Below are 11194 nucleotides of genomic sequence, written 5' to 3' on the forward strand. Positions count from 1 at the left end.
GCTATTTTTGAGAGAGAGGAGTGCCACTAGAGGGCGCAAGAGAGTCGCTGGAACCTGAAGCTTAATGCGTCAATTCACCATCTTAATTTGTGTGCATACAATTGTTTTAAAATGTTTTTCATATAACAGATACAAGAGATATAATTCAGGTTAACAATAACTATGTAACAATAATAATTATATATATATATATATATATATATATATATATATATATATATATATATATATATATATATATATATATATAAATGCTCATTTGAACAAAAATAGTAAAGGGTGAACAACCTTGAGATTTTTTTTTTTTGTACCTGTGGAAGATAATGAAGCTTGAAAGACGTAGCACTCACTTCCGAGACTGACGAAGACTTACAAACTGTCTTTCCATATTAATTTCAAGTATTTAGTGACAATTAGACCCGAGCTTTTATAATACAGAACTAAAAATTGACCAAGTAAGTAATTTGGGCATATTTGTTATGGCCGCTAAAATCCAAAACCACATTCAGGTTCATGGTGCTGCCTTCTGAACGCTACTGCGGATGGAAGCAAAAGGCTAGTCAAAGCCGGTGGTGAGGGAGGGGAGAGAAGAAACGTAGAGGTTCTGTAACTCACTGTAGCAATCAATTGAAATCTCACCACCATCGGACCAACCGAAGACAGTTTAGACGCCAGTTGGGTTTATAAAGTAAATCGTTGTACTTAATGTCTCAGTCAAGGTTTTTATTTATGGTGTATCGCAGATTTCTAATTGTTACACTATTTCGTTACCGTTCATAACGTACAGCACATGTGATAGAAGTATATGACTTCAGTTTTTCATTTTTAATACGTGTGTCATTAAGCTGCAATGCACGCCGGGAAATCGCGTCACGAGGTGCGCCTGTAGTCAGCTTTCATGAATAGCAGCGTTTGGTATATAGTGTCGTATTCATTCTAAAAAATATATATATACATGCTGTATTTGTCCAGAAATACATTCAACGGTGTCTTGTTCACAGTAAAGTGGCGATACTGCAGCAAATTGTGTCGTATTTGTGTTGCGGTAGACTCCTGACGTAGCGTTAGCTTGAACTGTCTGAAATATTCCAATCAGCGTCAACAAGCGGCCAATTTACGACAGTTAACCCTAAAATTATGATACTCAATTTAAAGATGCCACACACACACACACACACACACACACACACACACACACACACGAAGAAACGTCACAAGAGTTAAATTGAATTTATTCCAGCTTTAGTTTTTCCAGTTATTTGAGTGAATTTTGAAGCAAGGCTACGTCAGTATTTTGTCGCCGGTATAATTTTAAAAGAGCTGTAGCTCCAGATGCTACTGTATATTTGGCTCGATGTTGTTTGATGATTTGACTGCAGCAAGGGTGACCAAACATTCAACTTGGATGGCCTGAACTGAAACTTAACGTTGAGCTGCGGGACGAAAGCCAACACGTAACAGGATTGTGTTTATAAAAGGCGTTTCTGGATGTTTCGTCATTTTTTTGTTAACTTCACTTGCGTCAAACAGATGCCACACAACGAGCCGCGCCGCCACACGACGAATTCATAAATAGGACGACTTCCCTGAAAGTAAACAACATGAAATGTGGTTAACAGTAAATTATTATCTTTACTAATTGAACATTTAGTAGGTGGGGGACTCAATTTGGATATGTTGCATAAAACTTATTGCATTTAAAATGATGCAATAATGATGGTGTAACTTGTGTGTCCAGGTTACATTTTGGAACTGTTTTACAATGAATGGCCAACATTCTTACTTTATTTTTATTTATTATTATCACTCGGTACATAGTTTGCTCATTTTGAAAACTCTTAACAACGAGATTCATTTACTATTAACAAGTTCAATTACTGCATGACTTTGGGCTCACAGAGGGAAAAGTTTTTTCTATTGATGTCCATTAGGTGGCAGTATTGATCAACACTGAGCTCATGACGCTGGTCCACCATCAACTGCTTACCTACTTTCTGATTCACCGAAGACGTCAAACAGGTCCAGTACTGGTGAAGGCTCATTCTTGGACACTGAGGACTCAGGGGACTCAGCGGACGGCTGGATGTCTCTTTTCATATGTGACTTGAAAGCAGCTTGTCCCCAGGCTGTGACAGGCTCAAGTTGCTGTCTTTGACAGCAAATAACTTCCCCCTGGGTCAGCTTGGGGCAGATGGTAGCCTGTTTGCAGCCACATGTCCGTCTCTATTCATTCCCACAGTTAAGCGTGAAGCAATCCTGCAAATCTGGATCACATATGAATGTAGTGCACAACATGTCGTGCATCATTATAATTAGATTTTTGGCAAAAAGTGACACACAATCTCTATTTAACATAGACACATTTAGGCAACATCTGAAAACAGCACAACAGCATACTAATGAATACAAATTCTCTGTGAGTGATTAAAAACAGTGTGATGAGGTTTGAGTCTAAATTGACTGTAGGTGTGGCTGTGAGTGTGAATGGTTGTCTGTCTCTATGTGTTGGCCCTGTGATGGACTGGCGACCTGTCCAGGGTGAACCCCACCTCTCACCTGAAGGCTGCTGGGACAGGCTCCACCCCCCAATGACCCTTAACAGGAATAAGAGGTAGAAAATGGATGAATGGATGGATGGACGGGTGATGAGATTTGAAAAAAGACAAATCTAACTGAGGTGAACGAGTCGTCATTTTCCACTGGAGGCAGTTACAAGGATCTGGTAACATCGTCACAGCAGGTGTCCCCACAAGAACCATCATTATTGTGAATATTATGTAAACCCTGAATATAAACTGTATATACACAGCAAGAAATTTTTCAATTTTCAATTGCTCTGCTTTTGCAGGGGGGGGGGGGGGGGGTGGGGTTATTATGGTGATATCCCAAATTTGTTTTTGGCTGCTACTCTGAGAATTCATCGTATGCTACTGTGGTAAACACATCTTGTTAAGTGCTCTTTTGCATTCCCACAGAGTATCCCAAGCAAGCTTGTCTTGCTTTGTTATGCAGGACTTGGAGAGTGCCAAAGTGGTGCTGGGTAATTATTTATGGAAGGCAGTACTGTTGTGAAGTAGCACTTTTATGTAGCACATTCATGTTTAGGTTATTGCCCCACTTCTGCCCTGGCTCCGACTGTTTATCCTAATTGCTGGAGCAACAGTGATGTCATGGGGGCGTGAGATTCCCACACATCCTGGAAAACAGTGACCAATTTTCCAGACATGCAAAGAAAAAAAACAACAACCTTGAAATGAGAGGGGAAAAAAAATGAAATGTCCAAGACAAACTTGTGTTGTCCCAGAAAACGATCCTCCCAGCTCATTTTAGTTGAGAATAAACTATTAGGCTTGATGGGTAACAATGTGGCGGCGCGGTGGTGCAGTGGTCAGCGCTGTCCCCTCACAGCAAGAAGGTTCCAGGTTCGAGTCCCAGCTCCAGCACAGGATCTTTCTGTGTGGAGTCTCCATGTTCTCCCTGTTCCTGTGTGGGTTCTCTCTGGTACTCCAGCTTCCTCCCACAGTCCAAAGACATCAAGAGGGGACGAGGCTCCACCCCCCCATGACATTTAACAGGATCAGTGGAAGACAATGGATGGATGGATATTGACAGGAGCATTCTAAACTGAGTTTGGTTGTGACACCTCCAGGTCATGCCACATGATAACACATGAGGGTTGGATGACATTGAAATTCAAATAATCTGAATTTTAAATAAAGCACAGCACAATTTATTTTAAGAATATCAGTCATGGTAACTCGTTAGTGTGTAAATAACTCCACCTTTGTTCCTTCTTCACAAACTTCGCCCCAAATCTGCTGTTATCTCTGTTAGTGAGTGTTTTCTTCCCAGACAAGACAGTCCATCTCTTGAAACAGGTGCAGAATATCAAGATGCTGGTTATGGCCCAGGTGTTCTTCATGATGGGGTCAGGGAAAGGTCACAGCTCTTCAACATTGCTCTCCATTCAATTTCAAGTCAGAGGTCAATATTTCAAACGTGCTATTTCCGACACGTTGGTTTGTAGTGTTAGGGCGGCTGAACCACACACACACACACACACACACACACACACACACACACACACACACACACACACACACCTAAAAGAGGCAGGAAGATTGGACGAGCAAAAACATCTGCACATGCTTGTAAAACTTGTATCTCTGAATGGAACTTGAACTTCCATTTTTAAATTCAGTTCCAAAACTAATTCTATTAACCTCTCACTGTGAGAACATCTACGTTGTGACAGCAGGTAGCCTTGGTGGATCCTGCCCTTCATTGTGGAGATCGCCCCCCCCCCCCCCCCCACAGGCACAATTGAACAGTGTTTGGTTTGTGCCTGTATGACAACTTCAAGATATTCTTTTGAAAAGTTTCACTGAGCTACAGTATTTAAAAAAAAAAACCTTTCAACAACGAACACACTCTTTACTTCCGTTTCATAAATGCGCATACAGTAAATCTTCTTGAAAACACTCGCGAGGCAGTAATCTTCAAAGTACCGTCTCTTTCCAGCTGCAGCTGACACGTGTGTGCGGTAATTTCCACTCTCGACTCTTGCCCCTCATCGTTCTGCTCAAGAGAGAGCGGGTGCAGCAGCAGACGCAGCAAGGATGTCACACATTAGACGGGACACTGACTTGTCTTGCTAAAGTGCTCCTTTCTCCTCTGGCTGTGTGGAAATTGCTCCACAAATCACAATGTCTGCCGGAGGAAGTGAAGAGACAGCGGATTTCACTATTTTGGAGTGGGTTGCCATGGCCACAGTCGCACTTCAACTTGCTAAGAGAGATTAGTCTTAATTAATGCTAAGGAGCAGCAGCACACATGCAGTTCGCTGGATGCGGCCTATCAGAAGCACTTTCCTCTTACATCAATAACTGCTCCTTATTGACCAGGTTTTTTTGTTGTTGTTTTTTTCAAGTGAAAAACACAATTACATGTTTGCGCTCCTCTCATAGTGATGATCACAAGTTACTGACTCACACCGTTCCTCGCAGCAAACAATTTTTTCATCTAGTTTACTTTTTTTTTGTGCATCTGCAAGGACTTGACGCGGACGAGTGTCTTTAAATAGCTGATGATTGTAGTTGTTGCCCTCAAATAGCCGTATTCCCGCAGAGCCTCAGCGGGCGGCAGATGCTGCTCACCAAGATGGTTCTCTCAACCTCTTTATTGATGTACTCCTCCTCAGCAGCATCCACTGGCAGCAAAACACCCCCCCCCCAAAAACAAGGATTTTTCCTTCTTCTATTCAGAAATTTGTCTGTAAAACGAAACTGGCACTGCTATTGTCGAGGAAAGGTTGGTGATAAAATGTCATTTAACATAATGTTATAACATCCTGCCTTCTTTCGGCTGGAATTTGACTGATGGTGCACGGGGCAACAGCAAACTTGTGAGTGGTAAATTTCATCCTTCTTCCTGGTGGGTGGTGGACGTCTCTCCATCAATCGCAGCTCTCTAACACTTTGAACTCCATCCCACACCCTGGAAAGGACAAGCCCCCTGCCCACTCTATCATCAAATGCCAAACACCCTCATAGCCCTGCTTTGCTGCTTCCATCTGCTGCTAAAAACACTTTGGCAACAAATTGCAGGTTAACAAAATGTCACACTATTCGTCTTCCGCGTTTCCCCCCCACTCTTTTCTTTACTTTATCAAAACAAAGTCAGTTAAGAGAGAAGCCACCTTCGGGTGAAAGGTACGATTCGTCCGATATTTAAGGCTGCAGAAGGATTGGGACGCAAATGATAATGACGTCATACCTCCGATGTGCTAGCATTTTGAGCATTTTAGCTTTTTGGCATTAACATGTAGCACAGAACCCTGCTACTTCTACCTCACAGAGCGACGAACATGGAGACAGACTTATGCCGCATTGAGAGTTCCTTCATTTACTTACTGGGCAGGCATGTTTTTAGCCTCACTAAAAACCCTTCATCGTGGCTGGTAGCTCAAGGCTACAGTGAGTCGGGAGACAAAAAAAAGGGGTGGGGGGTCACTGATGTTTTTCTAAACAACTTGGCATGGTGAGGATTCAAGACGCTGTGATTTCTTCAGACAAGCAGCATCGAAGAGTTTTATGGATTAAAAATGCTTTTTTTTTTTTTTTGTACATTTAAAAGTTGGTCAAAATTCACTGGAACTGTTAGGGAGCTTACATTTTCCTCCAGCTGACTTGTCGATGAAAAAGCTTCACCTGACCTTCAATCAGCATTCGGGCGAGTGTGACTGAAGTTTCATTTTTGGGTGAACTATCCCTTTCAGGTCAATTAAAAAAAACAACAACAAACCCCTACCTAATTAAAGTTGTTAAAATCAAGTGCTATAAGTCGGACATGAGCGTCTGGATTCCACTGCACATTCATTAGGAGCAAAAACCAAGGACATTGGTGAGAAACGACCTCAAGTGAGAAATGAACGACGGTCGGTCATCTGCCTCCTGCTGCTAAGTCTAGACTTTCTTGTGATATAAATTTCTCATCTGATAATGTTCAACACGATGAAACTCTGAAAGGTTTAGGTGTTAATCTCTGTTCTGTGATGATGTTTGAGGTCAAAGAGTCTAAGCAGGGAGAAAACTGTGAGCCAGACGAACTTTAAACCCCTCGGCCTCAGCTGTCCCTCCTCATGTTGCTTTCTCAGAAAGAGGAAAAACTGCAAAATCCTTCTTCGCTTAAAGAAATAGAAACTAATGTTTTAGGAGCCTCATAAGACCGGAATCCATCTATGCATCGAACATCTGTTCTCATGAAGTTTGACAGTTCCTCTGTCACGCCAACAATCATTTCCACCAGAGCTTTTATTCATCATGACAGATATGGTTCTGCCTCGCTTCGCTTGTCACTAAAAAATGAGCCACATGCGTGTGAGCCACATGAAGAAGTGTCCTTTTAATAAAATGTAAACAGAACATTCATTTGGCTCAACAGTCGTGCTGCGACTTGTGTGCCTTTTAGACGCCGTGGCCGCGACTACAAGCCTTCGTACAAACCACATTTAGATGAGCAACACAACATGAATCTCTAACAACAGAGCACCTTCCTTGTCTCATCAAACGTCCTAAAGCTTTGCTTAATGCTGATCCATCTTCATCAAGCATGACATCAAGAGCTACGCCGGCGTCCTCCACAACTGAACCGCTGCCAGCAAAACCAATCAGAGCATGGAGAGACGCCCTCAGGCCAACCGAGCGCTGGTGGGAGGAGGAGAGGGACAGGTGGGAGGAGGAATAACTCAACACATTGCACGGTGCCTCTCAAGGACGCAAGAAGAATTCCTCGCAGGTGCAGCACTTGTTCGGAGAAACCACGTATTTGTCACTTCGAAGCGTACACAGAAGCAGCTCAGCCAACCACAATGAGGCAGAACAGGCCAAACGCAGAGGGGCAAGTTTTGTTAGGAAGGGTTGCGGTTTTTGAAGGGAGTTTTAAGGTTCTTGTAGATCTAGTAATGAAAGCCAGGTAGACCAAGAAGGTCCAGCTCCAGGTTCAGGAGGACCAGTGTGTCATTGCTTTGTTCCAGCTCAAAATCTCTCGAAAAAAAACTTCACTCGATTCCATCTTGAAGTTGTAAGACACGTATTATCTGGGCTCCTTTAAACTATTTGGGAGGACTTTTTGTGGAAATTGAAATCTGCAAACTTGTTAAACTGTAAAACATCAATAAAATTTGCACCGGTTAGGATGAAATCAGCTGCTCAAGACAAACCTGACCTTTCAGATGAGATTCCCTTAAAAAAAAATTGCAAATGTCAACAGCTGAAATAAATTCACCTTGCAAATGTGTTAGAATCCTATAAATATCATTTTCCTGCAGTGACGCTGGTCTGATTTTCTGTCAGAAAGCTTCCACGGAGCTTCTTTGACTGGTTATATTGATAATCTTAACAGATAAGCAGCTACTGAAGATGAGCCTGCACTGCTCAGGTGACGTGACAACAGTGTGAATTTAATTTCCCTGTCAGCAATGCGCTCAGTGTGTTATTGTCCGCGTATTATTGGGTATAAATGCAGCAGCTAAAATGTCGAAGATCAAAACAAGTGTGATTCTACTCTGCGCGATGACGGATTATTTTATTCTAAAATCTACCTGATTAGTCACTGGCACAGAGTGAAAGTCGTGACCTTTCCAGACACATGGTGATCACCAGCTCCTCCGAAGCCCCTCGTAGCTGCCGTGTCACCGGAAAATCTCCCTTCACTGACGTCGTGAGCGCGCGGAGCAGGGCTCCCTACCGTTCCATGCAGAGATGTGGAGCTATTCTGACACTAACTGAGGTGAGGCTGTCCCCAGAATCTTCCTGATGGATGTTAGGTTTCAGTCGTTCGTTAGCCTACAGATTGAACGACAGGCGAAACCACTGGCTGTCAACAACTTTAGGTAAGTCCTGTCTTATAAGTGTAAAAGTAAACTTGAATATTTTTGTTTGGTTTCATATTTAACATCCAAACTAATTCAAATATGGAGGTTGTATATTACGGCCCTGCGACGGACTGGTGACCTGTCCAGGGTGTAAGGCTGCTGGGATAGGCTCCAGCCCCCCCGCGACCCTCAACAGGATAAGAGGTAGAAAACGGACGGATGGATGTTGAATCTTATTTTGCTATGCACCGGCAAAGAGGCTTCATTCAACCAAAAGCGACAAAAAGGCAGTCGATCACCAAAACAACTTTGCCCTGTTGAGGGGTTGGTTGGCTATGGATGCTACTACAATCTGTCCTGATGTGCTGAGCGTGTTCACACTTGGGTTGAACATGCGTCACCACGTGTCTCCTCTGATCGGATCAAATAAATACGTTCAATACGTCTGACTGCAGTGTTGTCAATTGGCGTGTTCACAGTTACTTCAAGCAGCACACACACAAGTGTGGTGCTGATAAATACCAAAGGAACAACAGTCTTGTGTCCTCATTCCGGAAACATTTCTTCAGGGTGCATTATCATACTGAAAGAGGCCACTTCCATAAGTTAGCACTGTTTCCACAAAAGGGTGCGCTTTGTCTTTAACAACGTTTAGGTAGGTGGTCCGTGACTAAATGACATCCACGTGAATGGCAGCAGAACATCGCCCAAAGCCTCACAGTGCCTCCTCCCTTTGTGCATCCTGTTTCAATCCCTTCCTCAGGTAAGCCATTTACTCCAGTTGTGTCCAGTTCTCATGCTAACTGGAGGTGTTTCCTGTCAGTGGTTATAATGTTGTGGTTGGTTATAATTATAGCCTCAGCTAATGCAAAGTAACTGGAGTGACGCCGAGCGGTAAACTGTAAAATAAAAACAACAGCTGCAACATGGAAGGATCAATGATACCCTCATATTATAAACAGTACACTTCCGCCTTTACACCATGAGAGCCAGACTGAAGTCACGACTGAAGCCTACGGTGGGACGATTCAACAGGTGCCCCCCTTAATCATCAGAATTCTTGCTGTGTCTTTAGCGTCGTACACCAAATCAAATGAACCGAGCGCTGGGATATCGTAGTTCTGTAGGCTAACTTGGAAGTTAATGTCATTCTGCAGGCTCTTTCACCCAGCTCTTAGCAATTGCTTCTTCTTTTTTTCAAAACATAAAAACTTCAAAATTCTAAGTGCCATCTGCGATGTATTTGTTCATATTATATTTATTATATTTCGTATAGAGAACACAACTTGAAGATCTCTTAAGCTCATTTTAAACAAACCTATTTTCAAGAATTTGACGAAAAACCCCAGACGTTTTACAAAATCAGCTTCTTTTTGTGTTTTAAGACACATTTCTGCTTTACTTTATTAAAATGGTTTTATTTTATGGAATGAAATAGCAACATGCTGTGTCTTCAGTCTTCAAATGAGTTGGACCGTATGAATTAAACAGCGGGCGGCACGGTGGTGCAGTGGTCAGCACTGTGGCCTCACAACAAGAAGGTTCCAGGTTCCAGTCCCGGCTCCATCACAGGATCTTTCTGTGTGGAGTCTCCATGTTCTCCCTGTTCCTGTGTGGGTTCTCTCTGGTACTCCAGCTTCCTCCCACCGTCCAAAGACATCAAGAGGGGACGAGGCTGATTGATACTCTAAATTGACCGTAGGTGTGACTGTGAGTGTGAATGGTTGTCTGTCTCTATGTGTTGGTCCTGGGATGGACTGGTGACCTGTCCAGGGTGAACCTGCCTCTCACCTGAAGGCTGCTGGGATAGGCTCCACCCCCCCACAATCCTTAACAGGAATAAGCGGAAGAAAATGGATGGATGGATGGAATTAAACATCTGTTTCTAACATGCCAACCAGTCTGAATCAGTGTTCATGACAAAAGCCTGATTGACAGCCAGCTGTCATTAAAAGTTCATTTGTGGCAAACGTCACATCGACTGCATTTCCCCAGTCCTTCCCCTCTGCGGGGATTTGATGAACTTCCTGTGAATTGTTTATCATATTTCTCACAGAGCAAATGCACGACTGGTGTAACGATTTTTCTCTTCTCTTTGAATCAATGCTGCTCCTGCATCCTCAGCCCGTACCTCAGATTTGTTGATTTACCCTGCGTGTGATCGGAATGCACTGATCTATCCCCCTCTGCGCCATCTCTCTGTGCTCTTCCCACTCACATGGATGTGGTCCGTGTTAGTCCCCCTTCGGCTCGTGGTGGGTGGTGAACTGTTCTTATCACGCTCTCGCTCTGAAGCGCTTCTAGCCACCACAACAACCGCCACCACCCAATCTCTACCCAAGCCCTACAGGCCATCTTAACCCAATTTTACACCGGCCCACACTTAAAGGAGCTCAACTGGGTCAATTATTTTGATTTCGTCTTTTCTTGGCTCAATCTATTGCTTCTTCCGCATTAATTCAGAATCACTGACCCACTGGTTTATCAGGAAACCCTTAATAATCCCATATTTACTCCGTGTAGGTGTCAATCCAAGCTCTATTCATTCGCGTCACGAACTCTTGTCATTCTCTGTTCTGAGAACCATCTGCCATTTTCATGCTGAAAATAAACCAGACCCCCTACTGTACACTTTTGTGATTCACTCTCTCCTGACCTTTATGCAAATGCGTAATTAACTCATCAAAGACGTCAATAACAACATTTCCAGTGAGTGTATCTGTACATCTAATCTGTGGAAGGAATGAGGCAGAGCGTTGGAAATGCCAGCACTGTATCTGCAGAGGCACTAAACCGAACTACAGGCCTCATTTGATTATA

This window comes from Aulostomus chinensis, chromosome 21 (assembly GCF_037954235.1).
Source record: "Aulostomus chinensis isolate RoL2024-O1b breed Wild chromosome 21, RoL_Achi_v1.0, whole genome shotgun sequence".
In the NCBI taxonomy this organism is placed as follows: domain Eukaryota; kingdom Metazoa; phylum Chordata; class Actinopteri; order Syngnathiformes; family Aulostomidae; genus Aulostomus; species Aulostomus chinensis.